Raw genomic sequence first — 21402 nt, forward strand, 5'->3', positions numbered from 1 at the left:
AAAAAAAAAAAAAAAAAAAAAAGTAATACTGTAGTATTGGGGCTTGATATGATGGCACACACCTGTGATCAGAGCCACTAGGCTAAAGGATCACGACTTCAAGGCCCTCTGGGCAACTTAATGAAATCCTGTCTCAAAATTTAAAAAAAGGATGGGGATGTGGCACATTGGTAGAGCATTCTAGTATGGGGAGGAAAAAAGTACTAGGGCCCACTCCCAGAAGATTCCGAGATGATTGTTCTGGAGTGTGGCCTGCTTATCATTCTTGAGGATGAGTCTTTTGAGTGGTGCAAGTTTGAGCACCACTGGTTTCATTATATGCATCAACTGCTTATAGTTCTGTTTTTTTTTTAATATATTTTTTTAGTTGTAGATGGGCACAATACCTTTATTTCATTTTTATGTGGTGCTGAGGATGGAACCCAGTGCTTCACACATGCCAGGAGAGTGCTCTACCACTGAGCCATAGCCACAGCCCAATATTCAACCGAGTGTTTTCATGCTCTGTTTTAAGTTAATACCCTCAGTTTTTTGAAGTAGGTGTTTTTATCATCCCCATTTTACAGATGTGGAAATTCAGGCTCAATAAAGCAGATTGAAGTCTTCAGGCCATAGGCCTGTGTGTAGAGAATGTGTGTATCCTATGTGAGGAGGGTAATTTAAAATGTTGTTCTAGTAATTTTTGGTTGAAAATGAACAAAGAAATAGTCCTTTAGCATGGGGAGACAGTATTTATAAACAACAGTAATGGAACCACAGTCTCACAAATTTGCTCATGTTTTCATTAAGGAGAATGTTTTTCAAACCCCTACATGCCAATTCAGAATAAGCATCATAGGAAGGAAATGGAACTCAGGATAAACTACTACAGATATGGATTTTTTTTTTTGTGTGTGTGTGTGTGTGTGTATGTGAGGTGCTGGTGATTGAACCCAGAGCCTTGTGCATGGGAGGCAAGCATTTTGCCAACTTAGCTATATCCCCAGCCCCCTACAGGTATGGATATTCTGAGGTTTAAAGACTTTTTTAGTAATAGAGAAAATAAAAGACTTTTTTAGTAATAGAGAAAAGTGGGGTAGGACTTTAAGAAGCATGTAGTTCATAACTAAACTTCCCTCTTTGCTGTTTTCTGGCACCTTCTTTATTGTCATGTAAGCCAGGGTACCTGCTGGTCCTGAGTCAATTCTTCCTCTCTCTGGAAACTCACTACCTCCTGCTCCGTATTTTTATTATTTTTTTTTTAAATTAAGAGATAGGGTCTGACTATGTTGCCCAGGCTGGTCTCAAACTCCTGGGCTCAAGTGATCTTCCCATCTCAGAATCCTGAGTAGCTGGGAATACAGGTGCATACTACCATGCCTATTGGTGTTTTATGGCACTGGAAATTGAACCTCATGAAGCAAACCCTGTACCACTTAGCTACATTCTCAGCCCTGTTTTTTTTTTTTTTTTTAGTTGTAGTTGAACACACCAGTTTAACATCAGAAAGTTTTATTTGTTTATTTTTATGTGGTGCTAAGGATTCAACCCAGGGCCTCACAATGCTAGGCAAGTGCCCTATCACGGAGCCACAACCCCAGCCCAGCCCTTTTGTTTTATAGAAGAAGAAATTGAGGCTCAGAGGAGTAAAGTGACTTGTCTGATATCACACAGCAGTATAAGCATCATAAGTACTGTTAATCAACCTCCCAATAAATAGATTAAGCAAAGAGAGATGACATTTTTTTGGGAAGGGGTACCATGGATCGAATCAAAGGGCACTCAACCACTGAACCACATCCCCAGCCCTATTTTGTATTTTATTTACAGGCAGGACTAAAAAGTAGGTTTTCACACTCCTTGTCCAGTGTTCTGATGGGATCAAATATTATTTCTTCATTCATTGAATTAATTATATTGTATACCCTTTATTTTTGTTCATGGGGAGGAATACATCGATTTATTACAGTATTTTTTGTTGTTGTTTAACTTTTGGGACAGTAAAGATATGTTAAAACACATAAATAGGGCTGCCCAGCTGTAGAGCACTTGCCTAGTATGTGTGAGGCTCTGGGTTCCATCCCCAGCACCTTCAGGAGCAGGTGATTTTCTGATGTTAAACTGATATTTCCCTCCAGGATAAACCCTACTTGGGTCTGATAGATCCTCCTTTTTATGTATTGCTGGGTTTGGTTTGCTGATTTGTCTAGCATCTGTAATTCATAAGTGACACTGCCTTTAATTTTCCTTTCTGGTGTGTCCCCCAACTTTTGCTATCAAATTCACTTAGCTTCAAAATGAGCTGTAGCCTGTGCTTTCTTCCTGTCCCAGGAGTTGTTCACTAAGGTTCCAGCTCTTCTGTGACTGGTGAAATCTTCTGGAGCCCTTTGGGCTTGAGCTTTTATAAGAATGGGCCATTTTTAGCCTCTTGATTTTGGATGGCGGTTAGAATTACTAAACTGGCAGGTAAGGGTGAAGCTTTGCACACTGACTTAAGAAATCTGAGGAAGGGGATTGGGGTTTTGGCTAAGTGGCAGAGCGCTTACCTAGCATGTGTGAGGCACTGGGTTCAATTGTCAGCACCACATACAAATAAATAAAGATTCATCAACAAAATATTAAAAAAAAAATCTGGGGCTGGGGATGTGGCTCAAGCGGTAGCGCGCTCGCCTGGTATGCGTGCGGCCCGGGTTCGATCCTCAGCACCACATACACACAAAGATGTTGTGTCTGCCGAAAATTAAACAATAAAAATAAATAAAAATTATTAAAAAAAAAAAAAAATCTGAGGAAGCCTTTTCTGCACTCCTGAAAACCACATCTGTAGTTTGTGGCTAAAACTTCATAGGAGACACTTGTCCAATGGTAGCTGGTGTTTCCTGAACAAGTTGTTCTTGAGGTTCAGGGGTATAGTCGAAAAATAAGTGCATGGTATCTCACAATTGGCTGTGCAGGCAGGACTGTCATCCTGCCGCCCCCCACCCCACCCCCCGCCCATAGATGGCAGGAGGGAAAAGCAGGCTGGCACACAGTGAAGATACCTGAACCGGGGCTGGGGATGTGGCTCAAGCGGTAGCGCGCTCGCCTGGCATGCGTGCAGCCCGGGTTTGATCCTCAGCACCACATACAAACAAAGATGTTGTGTCTGCCGATAACTAAAAAATAAATATTAAAAATTCTCTCTCTCTATCTCTCTCTCCCTCTCTCACTCTCTCTTTAAAAAAAAAAATGGTGTAGGAATAACAGGAGCATGGAGAATAATAAACTCTTGTCCTTCACCCAAGCTATACACAGAAAAAAAAAAGTTTAAAAAAAAAAAGATACCTGAATCTTTGTTGTGGTGCCAGGTAGTGCAACTGAGCCTTTGTTGTGGTGCCGGTTACTACAACTCCGGAGGATGCATTGGGAGCTCACTATGTCTGCAACTGAGACTGGGCCTCTATCCTTGACCCAGCTCTGAGAGGAGTGGGGTTTGGGCAAGCCCACAGGAATTGATGGAATGAAGTCATTGAACAGCTCTGGGGTGTGGGCCTTTAACTAGGACTTGGATCCAGAGCGGGTGGGAAAGAGACTGTTGAGTAAGTCCTTAAAGGTAATAAAAACAGTGAACAGAGTATCACCAGAGAGGACATGCTCCTGTTGTATAGGGTCATTGCCATGAAGAAGGGAGGTGTTCCTCTGGCCTAGGTGGCTTTCCTTTGCAATTATGAATTGCTAAATTTGGTTTGCTGATTTTTTTCTAGAATAGGGAACTGAGGACCATCACCCCCACTGAGGGAAAAGCTTTGAGTTTCTGTCTCAGAGGAGTCTGGAATGATAGGGCAAGAAGTGAGGTAGGGTAGAGGAAATAAACAGATGGGAGATGATTTTTTTTTTTTTAAAGAGAGAGAATTTTTTAATATTTATTTTTTAGTTAGCAGCGGACACAACATCTTTGTTTGTATGTGGTGTTGAGGATCGAACCCGGGCCGCACGCATGCCAGGCGAGTGCGCTACCGCTTGAGCCACATCCCCAGCCCGGAGATGATTTTAATTTAATTAATATGATTTTAATTCAGGAGTTCCACATGCTTTTCCAGACCTGTTTCTCCCAAGTTCCTGAGAAATCTGTAAATTTACCTGTGTACTGTTAATCAACCTTCCAATAAATAGATTAAGCAAAAAGAGATGACATGTTTTTGGGGAAGGGGTACCATGGATTGAATCAAAGGGCACTCAACCACTGAACCACATCCTCAGCCCTATTTTGTGTTCTATTTAGAGACAGGGTCTTACTGAAGTCTTAGCAGCCTTGCTTTTGCTGAGGCTGGCTTTGAACTTGTGATCCTTCTCCCTCAGCCTCCCTAACTGCTGGGATTACAGGTATGCATCACAGTGCCCGGCAAGAGATGATAGTTTAAGAAATCGTAATTTAGGGAGTTTTCCAGTGTTATCTACTCATCAGATAGTGAAGACCACATCAGCTTAAGGATCCTGAGAATGACCATAAACCATTGTGAGATCACAGACTTAGATCATCCCTATGTGCCATTCCATACTGTAACCCCCACCCCAACCAAGTTTCACGTAAAAGAAAATCTGGTAACCCTCAAAATGCGCCTCTCACTCCCTAGATGGCCTACAAGAATATGCTTTCCCTAAACTTCCCTCTTTGCTGTTTTCTGGCACCTTCTTTATTGTCATGTAAGCCAAGGTACCTGCTGGTCCTGAGTCAATTCTTCCTCTCTGATAACTCACTGCCTCCTGCTCCGAACCCTGGCTGGTAGAGGGAGAGATCCCTTGGTGGGAATGCTCCTTGGTGGAGAGCCAGGCTGGGGCACAGAGGTGGGTCTGGGGAAGCTCATACCCAGTGTGTGGGTGGGAGGGCAATGTCCTGGGGTTGTCCAGCCCAGCAGGTCACTGGTAAAAAATCAAAATGATTCCAAAATGGGCTGGGGTTGTGGCTCAGCGGGAGAGTGCTTACCTAGCATGTACAAGGCCCTGAGTTCAATCCTCAGCACCACATAAAAATAAATAAATAAAATAAAGGTATTGTGTCCAACTACAACTAAAAAATAAACATTAAAAAAAAATGATTCCAACAACTGGAAGCTTAGTTTCCCCTCCCTCCCAGGGATGAAGTTCAGCCTGACAGGCGAGGACATGTAGGTTCCGCCTCCCCCAAGGGGGCAGGACTGCAAGGCTGCCTGTCCCTGAAGTGTCAGGTTCTAGCATGCCTCCCAGGGGCCCACCCACAGGGAACCTGTCCTGCCCACGCACAGCCCTCCTGCCCAAGTTCCAAGACCAGGCATTGTGGCTTATACTGTGCGAGCTATAAATTACAGTTATTATCCTTGCTACCAGGGAGTCAGCCTTTTACAAAAGCCTCTTGCCTCCCTAATAGCAGCTGCCTGGTGAACAAAGAGATGTATTTATTTATGGGGAAAAATGGAGAAAGAGCCTGCCATGCTTGAAGTCAAAAATCTCTCAAAGTACAATGGAAAAAAATGGAGACTGACTGGAAAAGTAAGAAGCAGTAGACAGATGTGACAAAGCACTGCTTGCTTTGTTACCACAGGCAGCCTGGAAAGGCCCTTCCTGGCAGGAGTCTGAGAGGAGGAGAGGGAAGTAGTGGGAAGATGGGGGAACAGTCCTCTGTAGCGCCTGTCTGCTGGAGGGGAGGGCACTTGGTGACAGCACAGAGTGGGGCACTGGCTTGCCTGTCTGTTGGGACTCCTGTCTCTGCCAGTATCTACATACTATAGCTGCAGAGGCTTTGGCGGAGTCCAGAAGCCTTTTTCTAAAATATATTTTTTTATTCCAGAAACTTTTTTTTTTCAATGCTGGGGATCAAACCCATTGAGCTGCATCCCAGTTTTAAAATTAATGAAGTAGTTTGTAGAACTCTACTGACTATATGGAATTTATACAAAAGATGTCATGTTTTGTTATCATTTGTAAATTGTATGCTGTACATTCTTATATGAAGAAAAGTTGTATATGTGCAACATTTCCTACCACCTCGCTGCCAGAGGGGGTCTTCATCATGGACCACCAATGTCCCCATGATTTCTCTCTGTTCCTGTCCCTGTAGCTCCCATACCATCACCACCTGCCCATAGAGAATGGCTCATGCTCAGAGCCACAGCACACCTAGAGACCTCTCATCTGCCTACAGGGATCTTCAGAGTGTAGGCTTCATGACTGCTGTGTAAATAGTGTAGGCTTCATGACTGCTCTGCAAATGCTGGTTAAATTTGATAGAACATTCCAGTTTGTGATAACAATTGACACAACATCCAAAACTCATCACTATATCGTATTCATGGTGATTGGGTTTTTCTTTTGCTTTTTTAAAAACAATCATAAAAGGTTTAACATGAAATCATACAAATAAAGCTTGTATAAACAAATGCCCATTGAGTCATAAAAGCAAAGGACAAAGTAAAAACAAAACTAATTGGTGGCGACATGCAGTTGGACATACGTTGTGTCTTGTACGTTAAACAGTTGTCTTAGATCAACAGAAGACCAGTCTTTGGTGTGGTCCTCCAGGATGGATTTCTCCAGCATCCTCCTTTAGTGGGACTGGGAATTCTTGACAATTGCCAACCCTCAAGATGCCTTCAAGTGCTGGCTGACCACTAAGGTCTGCATATCCCATCCACGGTGCCTGCAGTTAGACCCAGTGTCGTCCTGTCTGCCACAGCTACTGTAATTCTGATCTTCATCTTGGGCACTGTGGAGTTTCTACATCCTTCATCCTATGATTACTAAACCCTTGGTCCCAGTGTGGCCCTGGATTGGGCCACCAGCTACGGGCACCGCTTCTTCCTCTTTGTTCTTTTTTTTTTTTTTTTTGGTGCTGGGGATTGAACCAAGAGCGTTGTGCATGTGAGGCAAGCACTCTACCAACTGAGCTATATCCCCAGCCATCCCTCTTTGTTCTTGATGCCACCTGTGTACTTCTTCTTTTTTTTAATATTTTTTTAATTGTAGATAGACACAGTATCTTTATTTTATTTATTTTTATGTGGTGCTGAGGATGGAACCCAATGCCTCATGCATGCAAGGCAACTCTACTAATGACCTACAACCCCAGCCCCTGTGTACCTCTTTTATGTGCAACTTAATTTCACAGTTCCCACAACCAGTTTGATATCTGCTTTCACACATTTTCTTTACTGGTCTTCATCTGTAAATGTGTCAAAGCAAAATCCTCTTTTTCATTTGTTCTTATATCCACAGGAAGTTCAATGTTTTCAGTCTCTCCAAAGGCTCCAAAATATTCTTTTTGTTCTTCAGAAGTGTCTGGATCCACAAAAGCCTGCTAGGGCGTTTGTTTCCTTTTAAAGCTTTGTCCTTTTGAGGACTATCAATTTGCTTTCCAGATTTTAATTCCAAGACCTTACCAACGTTAGCATTTTTGAAAAGGACAAATCCAAATCCTCTTGATCATCCAGTGACTGCATCTGTTTTAATCGTGCACTACAACTTCCCCAAATAGAGAGACATAGTCAGATCCTTTTGCTTGTGTCCCAGCTGGAACCTCCAATATTTTACTGTTCAATCCTCTTATGCGGGCTAGTGTTATTATTCTGGCCCCCTCTGAATTCCTTTCTGTGGGTAAACTCTTCAGCTTCTCCAAGGTGTCGTTGCTGTGGGCACGGGGATCCGTCGGCAGGGGGCGCTGTGTGCACGGGGAGCCGTCAGTAGGGTGAGCTGTCGGTAGGGTCCGCTGTTGGGGTGCGGGTGGGGCTGTGTCCTGCCGCGCATTGTTAGTCCCAGCAATAGAATATGGTGCGTAGCTGGGTTGAAAATATAATTGTTTTGTTTGTTACTGAGGAATGAACCCACGGGTGGTCTGCCACTGAGCCATACCCCCAGCCCTTTTTATTTTGAGGTAAGGTCTTGCCATATCATCCAGGCTGGCCTTGAACTTGAGATCCTCCTACCTCATCCTTAGGAGGCACTGGGGTTACAGGTGCATACCATGCCCAGCTAAATTTTCCCATTTAAAAAATTTACTTTATAGCCGGGCACAGTGGCACATGCCTGTATTCCTAGAGACTGGGGAGGCTGAGGCAGGAGGATCTCAAGTTCAAGACTCAGCAACCTAGAGGAGGCCCTAAACAACTTAGTGATACCCTGTCTAATACAAATAGGGCTGGGATGTGGTTCAGTGTTTAAGCCCCTCTGGGTTTAATCCCCAGTACCCACTCCTCAACTTTTTTTAAACTTTATTGAGGTCTGATTATATATATAATAAAATGAATACACTCATTTTTAGTGTATGGTTCACTGACTTTTGAAAAAGGTTTTGATTTATTCAGTTATCTTCCCAGAAAATTCCTAATGTTGTACAAGTGGAATCACACAATGTGTGTCTGTGTTGAGCAGTACATCCCTGTTGTATGCCCCAGTGGGTCACCCTTGTTGCTGAATGAAGTTTAGTTGTTCATGGAGGAAGGGCTCGGAGTGCTCTGTTGGAGGTGGAAGTCACATTGTTGGAGACCAGTGGCATGCATTTCTGTCAAGATGCAGAAGGTTGTCATCACCCACGCTCCTTGTTGCCCCTCCTCTCCTGCCACCAGCACCTGTCTGTTCCAAAACAACATCAACAGGATAGTAGAGTGGCTTCTTTGGTTAGTATGCTGTGTTTGCAATTCATCCTATGGCATGTTGAGTGGTGGCTCCAGTGTGGACCCACTGTACTGGTTTTTCTCTTCACTAGGGGAAGGGCGTTTATGCTGTTTCCAGATTCTGGTTATAAACACAGCCTCTTCCAATAGTTGCATGCAGGTTTTGTATGAACATGTGTGTATCCATTCCTTGGGTGAACACCTGGAAGCGGGGTATGGGGTTGCATGTTATGTATGTCTGTCTTTGTGCTGGCCTTGTTTCTGAAGGGGTTGTCATTTTGCGTTCCGAATAGCATGGGATGGGAGCTGAATTGTTTCTGGTCCTTGATGATACTGGTATCACAGTTGTTTTGTTTTAACTATTCTGATAGGTACAGGGTATGGCATTTTGGTTTTGGTCTGTATTTCCCTAATGAGTAATGATATTGAGCTTATTTTTTTTTTTTTTTTTGAGAGAGAGAATTTTTAATATTTGTTTTCTAGTTTTCGGTGGACACAACATCTTTGTTTGTATGTGGTGCTGAGGATCGTAACCCGGGCCGCACGCATGCCAGGCGAGTGCGCTACGGCTTGAGCCACTATCCCCAGCCCTGAGCTTATTTTTTGATGGTGTTTGTCACCTCCATATCTTCTTTGGTGAATAANCACCCTTTTTATTTTGAGAGAGGGTCTCACTCAGTTGCCCAGGCTGGCCTCAAATTTGTGATGCCCCTGCCTCACCTCCTGAGTAACTGGAATTATAGGTTTGTACCATCAAGCCCATCTTTACTCAAATATTTTGCCCACTGTAAAGTTGGGTTCTTTTTTTCTTTTTCTTTTTTTTTTTAATATTCTTTTTTGTAGTTGGACACAATGCCTTTATTTTATTTACTTATTTTTATGTGGTGCTGAGGATCAAACCCAGTGCCTCTCATGTGCTAGGCGAGTGCTCTGTCACTGAACCACAACCCCAGCCCAGGTTCTTTTTTTCTTACTGAGTTTTGAGAGATATTTAGGTATTCTGGGGACAATCCCTATTTCAGATGTGCATATGTTTTCATCCAGTTTATGGCTTATTTTCTCATTTTCTACGCAGTGTTTTTAGAAATGCAAAATATCATTTAAAAAAATTTGTAGTTGTAGATGGACACAATAACATTATTTATTTATCTATATGTGGTACTGAGGCCTGAACCCAATGCCTCACACATGCTATGCAAGCACTCTACCACTGAGCCACAACCCCAACCCCAGAAAAGCAAAATGTCTTAACTTTAATGAAGTCCAATTTTTGTTTTATGGATTGTGTTTTTGGTATATCTAAGAAGTCTTTGCCTAATCTAAGATTGCAAAATTTTTTTCCTATGATTTCTTTTAGAAGCTCTTATAATTTTAGATTTTACATCTAAGTCTATGAGTTAACTTTTTTCTTTCTTTCTTTTTTAATATTTACTTAGTTGTAGATGAACACACAGTATCTTTATTAATTTTTTTGTGGTGCTGAGGATTGAACTTAGTGCCTCATACATGCAAGACAAGCACTTTACCACTGAGCTACAGTCTCAGTCCTCTTTCTTTTTTTGTGGTACTGGAGACTGAACTTGGGAGTATTCTGCCTCTGAGCTACACCCCCAGTCATTTTTATTTTTATTATTTTTTTTTTAAATATTTATTTATTTTTTAGTTTTCGGCGGACACAACATCTTTGTTTGTATGTGGTGCTGAGGATCGAACCCGGGCCGCACGCATGCCAGGCGAGCGCGCTACCGCTTGAGCCACATCCCCAGCCCCGGCCCAGTCATTTTTAGATTATATTTTGAGACAGGGTCTCATTAAGTTGCTGAGGCTGACCTTGAACTTGCAGTCCTACTGCTTTAGTCGCCCAAATTGCTGAGATTATAGGTGTGCACCACCATGCCTGGGACTTGAGTTAATTTTTGTATGTGGGGCAAGGTACAGGTTGAATAAGATTCTTCTCCTCCCTTCCCTCCCATACCTCCATTTCTCCCTCTTCCTTTTTTGCACCGGAAGCAGAATTATTCCAGCACCATATGTTGAACATGGTGTAATGATGTTATTATTCATTTTAGTTATTTAAATTCCATCAGGTTGATCACGCATGTCCATAGTCTAAACTATTCCAGAGGCTGAGGCAGGAAGATCTCAATTTCAAGGCCAGCCTAGACAAGTTAGAAAGACCTTGTCTCAAAATAAAAAATAAAAAGGACTGGGGATGTAGCTCAGTGGTAAAGCACCCCTGGGTTCAATTCTTAGTATGTAAATAAATAAATAAATTTGGAAATTCTCTGGGCATACTGTGGTTTTAAAACAAGAAAACCAGGGAGGGAGTTTAGTAAATATGGGTTGCTGATTTCATCATGTCGGGGCTTGTCTGATTTTGTGTAATGCCATGCATTCTTTCAAGGTGTCAAGATTCTGCCCTCCAAGAAAATCTTGCCATGACTGGATAGGACCCCCAGATAAATATTCAAACCTTAGACCTGTTCACTTTTACGTCCCAGAAAACGAATCACCGTTGGAACAAAAGCTTAGAGAATTAAGACAAGAAACGCAGGAATGGAATCAGCAATTCTGGGCAAACCAGAATTTGACTTTTAGTAAGGTAAGTACAGGTTTCAAATGAGAATAGAGATGATACAGTAGGCCACTGGAGGGTGCTGGGTCTTTCATGTCTGTTTAGTGTGTCTTAGTCCTGCCCCCTCCCATGCACTCTGTGTGTGTGTGTGTGTGTATGTATGTGTGTAGACCTTTTTATTTTAAATTTTACTTTTTACAGTGCTGGGGGTCAAATCCAGGCGTCATACAACTAGGTGATACTCCACCCTGGGTAGACTTTTAACTTGTAGCTGTACATGAGAAGCACTGGCCATTCATAGATCACAGATCTCAAGATTTTGAGGAAGGAAAGTGAGCAATAAAGCCAGAACCAGAAGTACCTGTCTTACCTGTGTGTTCATGTTTATAAAAATTTAGTGTTTGTGACATATTATCATTATTCCTGATATTTCTTTTTTTCTTTTTGCAGTACTAGGGATTGAATCCAGGGGTGCTCTACCTCTGAGCCACATCTCTAGCCCTTTTTATTTTATTTTATTTTATTTTTTGAGACAGGGTCTCCCTAAGTTGCTGAGACTTGACTTGAACTTATCATCTTCCTGCCTCAGCTTCTCTAGTAGCTGGGATTATAGGCGTGGGCCACCACACCCAATGAGATTTCAAAATTCTTAACTGCTTACTCAGAAGTAAACTATATGAGAAAGAAGTATAAATATTCTAATTGAGAAGGAAAACATCTGAACTTCGTTTATCCATTTGGATGGACGAAGTCAAATGGAATCTATTCATCATGTTCTTTGGATTTATAAACAAGCTGCTTCCCAGAGTTTATTGAACATCTAGTTTTAAAATCCTGTTTCAAGCATGAAACTTTCAACCAAATTCAGGTGGTTTAAAACAGGCTTGAGGTGAGCCATTCCTCAGCAAACCCACGTCAGACTGCTTCAGAATGTGCTGTGGCCTGAGAGAAGTGGAGACGGAGGGGATTCTGACGGTGTCTTCTTTTAGGAAAAGGAGGAGTTCATTCATTCAAGACTGAAGGCCAAAGGTTTGGGCCTGTGCCCTGGATCAGGTCAGTGCTTCTGGCTGATGTGGTGGTGGTATGAGCTAGTGGAAAGCTGGGTGTGGAGGGCAGCAGGGGAATCCATGGTAGGCCTCCCACCCACCTCTGCAGCCTCAGGGTCATCCCCTCCCTTCTGTTGCTCCCAAGGGCTTCTTTCCCTTCGTTGCCTCTTACCACTGGGAATTCCCTTCCAGACCATTGCTCCCTCTTCTCTCTTGGAGTACTGTGGTGCCCTCTCAGGGGACTTCCAGCCTGAGTTCCCAGGGCCTCTGCAACCCCTCCCAACTCCAGTTCTTCCTCCTGGATTCTTGAGTCAGTTCATAAGTGGGAAAGCGAAAGGAAGAGAAGCTGTTCCTTGCCCTTCCTCTGGTTTCCAGGTTTTCCTTTGGAGCATTTCTCAACATTTTTTGCTGCTTTCTGCCCTTGAAACATTGCTGAAGTTCAGGTCCTTGTTAATTCTTTGCCTGTTGCAGTAATTTCCTAGTTTTTTTGCCCAACGTCAAAGCTTCAAATCAGAGGCAAGGACACTTTCTGTAAAGACTAGACAGTGAATAGTTTACCTTTTGTGGGCTCTATGGGATATCCGCCGGAAATATTCCATGCTGCTGTTGAATGAAGTACTGTGTCCCAGTAAAACTTTATTCACACACACACACACACACACACACACACACAGCGTATGGGAGTGAACAGGACTAAGACACCTAGAATTTAGCCTGTAAGTGTTTCCCTTTAAGTCCATTTTATGCACCACAAGCAGACTTTCCACCCAATGCAGGTGTGATAGTTGCCTCCCAGTTTACGTTCCTGGTCTCTCTTCACCACAGCATGACAGCTCCATTTCTCTGAAGGAACCTGCCTAGCATGGCACCCTGTCCCTGCCTCTCTCACCTGTTTCCTGGCCTGTTGCCCCTAACCAGGCATTTTTTTGTGCCAGATTACCTCAGTTCCCTTTATCTACCAATACTGCCATTTTCTTTTTGGCCAAAAAGTCTAGTGCTCAAAATAAGCTTTGACATTTTCTCTAGGTTTTGATATCAGGCCTTAATAACATTTCATACTGTTTTTTTTTTTTTTTTTTTAAAGAGAGAGAGTGAGAGACAGAGAGAAGAGAGAATTTTTTAATATTTATTTTTTAGTTCTTGGCGGACACAACATCTTTGTATGTGGTGCTGAGGATCGAACCTGGGCCGCACGCATGCCAGGCGAGCGCGCTACCGCTTGAGCCACATCTCCAGCCCCTCATACTGTTTTTTAAGTAGATGTCTACCGTCAAGACATTATGCTCTTGTCAGGCCCAGTGGCAAATACCTGTAATCCCAGAGGCTTGGGAGGCTGAAGCATAAGGATTGTGCGTTCAAAGTCAGCCTCAGCAACTTAGCGAGGCCTTAAACAACTTAGCGAGACCCTGTCACTAAAATATATATAGAAAAGGGCTGGGAGCCAGGTACGGTGGCCACACCTGCAATCTCAGAGGCTTGAGAGGCTGAGGCAGGAGGATCATGAGTTCAAAGTGAGACATTAAGCAACTCATTGAGAACCTATCTCTAAATAAAATACAAAATAGGGCTGGGATGTGGCTCAGTGGTTGAGTGCCCCTGAGTTCAATCCCCAGTACCAAGGGGAAAAAAAAAAAGAGAGAGCGAGAGACATTATTCTCATGGAAAATCCAGAACCATTGACCCCAAAAGCCAAGTCTGTCCTTGGGCTGAAGTACCATTGCCTTCTTGTTTATCCATAGTCTGGCCAGGATTCATGCAGAAGAATGTGCTGGGGGAGGCAGGGGCAACCTTTCTGTCTCTCTCTTTTGGGCAGTGCTGGGGATTGAACCCAGGCCTCCTCCATGCCTGCTGGGCAGGGTCTCCACCACTGAACTGCACCCCAGCCCAGCATGAGAAACCTGGCTTCCGCCTCACCTATCTCAGGTATACTGACAGGCCAGGTCTGGTGGGGCAGCAGCAGGAAAGGGTACTGTGCCCTGTCAATAACACAAGAATGGCAGCTCAGACTTAATGGGGGTCCTGGCTCTGAGGCACTATGCTAAGTCCTTGCATGTATCATCCACAAAGACCAAATGAAGGAGGTGCTGATGATTTTACCATTTTACAGTTGAGGATCCTGAAGCTTACTGATGGCAGAATCCCCACCCAGATCCCACAGTGAAGAGGTAGAACCTAGATTCTGCCTGAAGGAGTCAGGTCTCCAGGGCCTGCTGGGTTTCAGCAGCCCTCAGTTCATCCCCTTTTCTGTGTTTTTGGTGTGTGAGTGTGTGTGTGGGGGTCTGTATCAGGTAGTAGCAGGCTGGCTCCTGCTGCAGAAGTGGGTTGGGAACTAGCTACTCTCCTAGCAGATGGGAGAGGTTATTTTCAGTCTTATTAATAGCACAGCATCCTATTGATGTTCTGCTAAATGTTGAAAGGCTGGCCTTAAGTGAGATTTTAAAATTAATTTGGTAACAAAACAACAGCATGTATCAGGGAGAGGGAGCATGAACCAAGCCATCCATTTTGGCAGCTGTTCAGTTGTGGGGAGGGAAGCTGCTTGTCAGAGGACAGGAAGTCCCAACGAGAGGGGTGGGTTGAGTACATTCAGCAACCCATTGGACATCATGGTGATTACAGTTAGTAGTGTACTGTTCCTAAAGGGTGTTGAGAGTAGATGTAGTGCTATTACCACAAAAACAACAGCTCTTTAGGGTGGTGTGTGTCAGCTAGTCATTCTGAAATGTATAATTAAAAGCGTAATGTTGGTGAACTGAGGGTGCAGCTGGGTTGAAGAGCACCAAAAAAAAAAAAAAAAGAATAGAGGGGGTCTGCTTGGCTCACGATCTGCAGGTTCTAGCTCCAGATTGGGTGGACCTGTTGCTTCGGGCCTCTGTTTGTATGGTAGTGGCTGGAGCATGTGGCAGAGCACACTGCTCATTTCATACCCAGGAAACAGGAGTGAGAGGAAGTGGCCCTCAGTCCCCTCTGAGAGCATGCCCCTGTGACCCAATGACCTCCCATGGGCCCCACTTCCTAAAGGTTTCTCTGCCTCCTCTTGTGCCACTCTGAGGACCATGTCTTCAACACATGGCCTTTGGGGACATTCTAGAGCCAAACTGTAGCAATGTGGGAAGTGAAAACATCCTGTGTCCTTAGGACTCCTGTGATGTCTCCCGTGATGCTGCAGGAGGCTCAGCACCCAAGAGCTGGTGGAGCAGAGCCTCTGCCATGGCCTGTCTTTAGTGGAATCAGCAATGCTTGGATTCCTTCCTTTTTCCTTTTCATTTTTAAACTTTTGTCTCCTACTCTTTTACCCTTCTGTAAACTGGCTTCCCATGCCTCCCCCCACCCCGGTTTGTCCCCCTCACAGTCAGTGAAGCCAGCCTGAGGCTGGCCTTTCCCCAGGCAGACTTCCAGCTGCTGAGCCCTGTTAGCCAGGCAGAGGCGGGCTTGTGTTGAATGAGCCGGGCTGCTGCCATGGAAACGCAGGATGGAGGCAGCCTGGGGGGCTGGGCAGACAAAGGGGTCAGTGTGCAGACATGTACAGTTAGCCATGAACAGTAGATGGGTGAGCACTAGTGGCAGAGATGACACGGCCCATTTGGACTTTTGAAAAAGCTGCACCAAGTTTTTGTTAGTAACAAAGTGATTGTGAGGAGAAAAAGTTGTCAGACTCAAAACTTTGTAGTGTATCTGAAACAACAAGGCATGGTTTTGTGTTTTCTGCATTCACAGGATGATTTTCCTGCTGAGAGACTGTGCTGGTGGAGTGAGCTTGATGGTTGGTGCAGCATGAAGTTCACATGAGGGTCTAGCTGCACATGTCACACACATGCCAGAAAGCAGGAGAGTAAAGGCCAGAACTGTCTCGCCAACATCTGTCTCATTGTGGGGAATATGCAAGTTTAGCGGGGTGTCCCTTGCAGAATTATCTTTAATTGCAAAGGGCAGAAAGTGTCTCTGAATCCAAAAATAGTGGGATAGATAGGGCATGGGTGGCCCATCCACTCACTGCATGTTTACTGGATGACTAGCCATGGGGGAAACTCTTGGTCTTCTCCAGGTACAGAAAGCAAAATACGTTGACTTCCATTCTGTTGTCCCTAAATTAAATGTCACTGTAAGGTGGGCAGCACAGTGGGCGAGAGGGTTCCTTCTTGTTTCTTTTATCACTTATGTACTTGTTCTTCAGGAGCTGGGTTTCCTATCAGCTGGTGTCTAAAGCACCCGGTCAGCGCCCCATCAGTGGTGATGGGATGGATTGCTTCCCCTCCCCCACTCCCACTTATGTTCAGTAACAAGCTGCAGTGCTGGCAGCTGTGGAGATGAGCCACTTACAAAGATTCCTGGTACCCTTGCTTTCTACAGAGCATCTGCCTAGGGGTGTTGGCACTGAGGTGCCCACAGGCCTATCCTGAGAGCCCCTTGGGAGTCCTTGGGCATGGCAGTGCTGCTTAGTCTGCATTCAGTGTCCCTCCTGCCTTGCTGACCAGTGCCAGGTCTCAGAGCTGCCTTTGAGGGTGTGCTTTTATGACCACATGCTGGAGATGAGGGAACGGCACAGGAAGTCATCGTTCAAGGCCACACAGCCAGTTGGGGACAGAGACTGGCTCTGTCTATCCAGTGGAACAGTTCCACTGCTGCTGCTGGGAGGAGCTGCTTTTCCCACCTCTTCAGTTCCTCATGTGGCCATGAAAGGCTAAGAGAGGCCTCAGAAGCTGACTTGGGGGCCACAATTCATTCTCTCTCTCTCTTTTGGTAATGAGGATTGAATCCAGGGGCACTTAACCACTGAGCCACATTCCAGCTCTTTTTTATTTTCCATTTTGAGATAAGGTCTTGCTAAATTGCTTAGGGTTTTGCTAAGTTGCTGAGGCTGGCCTCAAACTTGTGATCCTTGTGAGCTGCTGGGATTACAGGCATGTGCTACTACTGCACCCAACTATTGGGAGGCACACAGCTCTAAGAACCATGAAGGCCACCTCCCTCAAAGCTGCTGCTGCTGCTTGCCCTCATCCACCCTGTGCCTACCTCTGGACTCCGCTCTGGTACTCTTCAGCCTGGCACCACTGTCCCTCATTCAGAGCGCCTCCTTGCACCTCCACCTGCCCTCCTGCCTGGCCTGGTCCTTGGCCTGGAGTGACCCCCTCTACCCTGCAGGGCCCTGTTCATCTTTCACACCAGCCCACAAGTCATCTTTCCTGCAAGCCTTTGTCACCTCTTGCCCCTCAGTTAATTACTTGCTCCCATCTTTGCTCAAGTAGCTTCCATCCTCCTAGTCAGTCATGGTCCTTGAGTCCCAGCATGGTCCTCCTCACTGGGGACAGGTTGGAGGGGGCAGAGCTGTGGACATGCCAGTGGGGCAGGAGGGGAGTCTGCAGACAGAGGGTTACTGGGACACTGCACTGCCAGGTGTGTAGATCCGAGAAAACTAGCAGGAAAGTAGGGAGGAAGTAAGAGGAGAGGGTGCTGAGCAGGAGGGCAGCAGGGGAAGACAGGGTAATAGGAAGACTGGCCAGGAGAGGACTTGTGAATAAACTGCCTTGTGTGCATTGCATAGTAGATAACTGCTGAGCCGTGACCAGAGTCTGACACTCGCCTTGCTCTGTGTCAGCAGTAGTGCATGGGACACCGTGGCCATTGCCTGCATTGTGCAATTGAGTAAACAGAGGCACAGATAGGAAGTCGCCTGCACTGCCTAGTGAGTGGCAGAGCCAAGGCTGAATACAGCAGTGCTGCGGAGCTGAGCCACCATCTGCTCCAGCCACACACACTACTGCTTGGGCCTGGCGGGTGCCAGAGCAGTGTGACTCCTGGCCTCTGTTGTAAGGGGACAGTGTGCTTGTTTCTGTCTGGGAACATGCACTTGGTCAGCTCCTAGCTGACTGACCTGAGCATCCCAGTGGGCTGTGGCCTCAGCATAGCCATGCTGCCAGGCCACGGCTCTGCTGGAGGTGGATGGCAGGGGATTAGAGCATAACACCCCTACAGGGTGGGAGCAGGAGCCTGGCTGCTTCTCTGCCTCAGCCCTGAGTGTAGTGCCCAGGCTCTTACAGGAGATGGTAGTTCTTGTTCAGGGCTTGGGCCTGGAAGCCAGGGTGCACTCTCTCACCCTTTCCCCACCACACAATCTCATTCTCTCACCCACCACTGCTGGTGCAAGAGCCTGGGCCTGAGCTGCTCTGCGGATTTCTGCCAGGGCCTTCTTGGGGCTTGTGAATGGGTGATTCCGAGAGTGGCACCACCCAACCATGGGGATGGGCTGTGTCTGTCCCTGCACCAGCCCCCCGCCCAGCACCCTCACTCAGTGTTCTGAGCCCAGTGAGCAGGCAGGCTCCTGCCTTCCCCGGGCTGGGAGGCTCCTCACTGCCCCATCACAGCTCCTTGGTGAGGGTCTGTGCACACTGGCCCAGCATGGCAAGGCAGGCACGTGCCATGGCCTGCATAGGGCGTGGAGTCTCCTGTAATTAGTAGGTCTGATGATACAGCATCTAACTTTTTGGCCCTTAGTCTTTTTTTCCTTTCTGAGTTATAATCCACATACCTTAAAATTGACCCTTTGAAAGTGTGTAATTCTGGGTTTTTAGGGTTCACAGATCATCCGCACATCACTGTCTAATCCCAGGACATTTCCATCTGCACAGAGGGAAACCTCTACCTGTTAACAGTTAGTTTCAGTTCCCTCCAGACCCCAAAGGCACCAGTCTGCTGTCTGTATCTGGAGTTACCTGTTCTGCACATGGCAGATAATGGATCATGCAGCGTGTATCTGCCTGCTGCCTCCACCTGGGCTTACCCTGCGTCCAGCTCGTCCATGTTACAGCATGCTTACCCTGTGTCCAGCTTGTCCATGTTACAGTGCTTCCGAGATCCTTCCTTATGCAAATGCTGTTCCATGCTATGGATGGAGTGCGTTTTCTCTGTCCCTCAGTTGAAGGATGTTTGTTGTTCCTTGTTTGACAATGACTCATGCAGCTGTGAGCAGATGTGTGCTGTGTAGTATACCTACAGGTGAACTACTGGATCCACAGGTCTCTTCCTCCTGACACCAAGTTCATGGTATTGGTATTGTTTTGTTGTTGTTGTTTTGGTTGTTTCTTTTTCTTTCTTTCCTTTTTTTTTTTTTTTTTTTGCCTTATAGGGGATGGAACCTGGGGCCTCCATGCTAGATAAGTACTCTATCATTGAGCCACACCCCACACCCCAGCCCTTTTATTTTATTTTGATAAAGGATCTCACTGATCCCAAGTTGATCTTAAACTTGCGATCCTCCTGCCTCAGCCTCACCAGTAGCTGAGATTACAGGCATGCCCAGCTACATGGTTATATTTTTCAACCCTATTTGTCCAGTTCTCCATACCAACTGGGTGTCTAGCAATTCAATTCAATTCTGATACATTCTTCCTGGAGTTGCTGTCAAATCCCACAGGTTAAAGGGCTCAGTCCCCAAGTCTGCTCCCACTTCAAAGGCCAGTCCCACCTCCCAGACTTGTGACTGACAAGCTATAAGTCAGGGTCTCTCTGACTCCCTTTGAAGGCTTTGTAATTTGCTGGAACAGAATTTTTAGAAGTGACTTACTTACTGCTACTGGTTTATTACAAAGAATACCAATCAGGAAAAGCTAGAAGAGAGACACTTGGGGGCTAGGTTTGGGGCACAGACTACCATGCCTCTTCCTCATGCCACCTCCCAGCACCTGAAGAGTGTGCCATCCTGGAAGCCCTCTGAACCCCAAGGTGTAGGGGCTTCCTGGAGATTTCATTAGGCAGGCATGGTGGATTAAGTCATTGGCCATCTGTGATCAGCTCCATCTCCAGCCCTGCCCTGCCCTGGAGATTGAGTTAGACTTCTAATCAAGGCTTGGTCTTTTTTTTTTTTTTCCTTAATTAGTTATACATGATGGTAGAATGCATCATCATACATAAATGGAGTATAACTTCTCATTCTTCTGATTATACATGATGTGTACATGTAATGTGGAATTATTATTATTTTTTTAAGAGAGACAGAGAATTTTTTAATATTTATTTTTTAGTTTTTGGCGGACACAACATCTTTGTTTGTATGTGGTGCTGAGGATCGAACCCAGGCCGCACGCATGCCAGGCGAGCGCGCTACCGCTTGAGCCACATCCCCAGCCCCTGTAATGTGGAATTAAACCAGTAGGGTAATAAAGTTCGATTCATTCTACTAACCTTCCTACCTCCACACCCCCTCCCCTCCCTTCACTCCCCTTTGTCTAATCTAAAGTACTTCTATTCTTCCCTAGCCCCTTCCTCTTACTGTGAATTAGCATCTGCATTTCAGAGATAACATTCGGCCTTTGGTTCTTTGCAATTGACTTATTTCGCTTAGCCTGATATTCTCCAGCTCCATTCATTTACCAACAAACATGAAAATTTCATTCTTCTTAAAGGTTGGGTAATTTTCTGGTGTGTATATATACCATATTTTCTTTATCCACTCATCTGTTGAAGGGCATCTAGTTTGGTTCCATAGTTTAGGTATTGTGAGTTGAGCTGCTATAAACATTGATGTGGCTGCATCACTGTAGTATGCTGATTTTAAGTCCTTTGGATATAAACCACAGAGTGGGATAGCTGGGTCAAATAGTGGTTTTATTCTAAGTTTTCTGAGGAGTTTTCACACTGCTTTCCACAATAGTTGCAGTCCCAACAACAGTGTATGAGTGAACCTTTTTCCCCACATCCTCACCAAGACTTGGTCTTTGTGGCACCCAGCCTCCATCCTAAAGTTGTCCAGGAGCCCACCAAGAGTTGTCTCATCTGAGCAAAAGAAGCTGCTGTCACTCAGCCCACAGTTTGACCAAGATTGCGTTATTATGCATGCTTCTTGCCCCACTTCAGGTCTCCCTTAGTTTAAACCTAGAGCTTCTTGTCAGGGCCACAAAAGGCAGGACTGTGGACCAGGGTCCCTTGCCTTCCAGTGTAGCTATACTGATTCAAATTTCTTTCCTGTCTTCACCATCACTCCTGTTTTCAGTTGGCATCTTGGTTTTCTTTCTTACCATTCTTTTTAATATTTATTTTTTAGTTTTCGGCGGACACAACATCTTTGTTTGTATGTGGTGCTGAGGATCGAACCCGGATCCCAATGCCAGGCGAGCGCGTTACTGCTTGAGCCACATCCCCAGCCCAGTTTTCTTTTTCTTTTTTTTTTTTTTTTTTTTTTTTTTTT

At 45.2% G+C, this 21402-nt stretch overlaps 1 protein-coding gene and 1 long non-coding RNA gene across 2 annotated transcripts in view; one reads left to right on the top strand and one right to left on the bottom strand.

Annotated features, from left to right (window-relative positions):
- Positions 1–21402, top strand: part of Klc1 (kinesin light chain 1) — a 97846-nt gene that overhangs the window by 668 nt on the left and 75776 nt on the right. The window contains exons 2-3 of the transcript XR_007346034.1: positions 11005–11202; positions 12165–12228. The gene's annotated coding sequence lies outside the window, so the exon portion shown is untranslated. The remainder of the gene's footprint in view (positions 1–11004; positions 11203–12164; positions 12229–21402) is intronic.
- LOC125615379 overlaps positions 7259–21402 on the bottom strand; it is a 16140-nt gene continuing 1996 nt past the window's right edge. The window contains exons 2-3 of the long non-coding RNA XR_007346039.1: positions 8521–8524; positions 7259–7269 (exon numbers count right to left, since the gene is read on the bottom strand). This is a non-coding gene — a long non-coding RNA (uncharacterized LOC125615379). The remainder of the gene's footprint in view (positions 7270–8520; positions 8525–21402) is intronic.

This window comes from Marmota marmota, unplaced genomic scaffold, assembly GCF_001458135.2.
Source record: "Marmota marmota marmota unplaced genomic scaffold, marMar, whole genome shotgun sequence".
NCBI classification, from domain to species: Eukaryota; Metazoa; Chordata; class Mammalia; order Rodentia; family Sciuridae; genus Marmota; species Marmota marmota.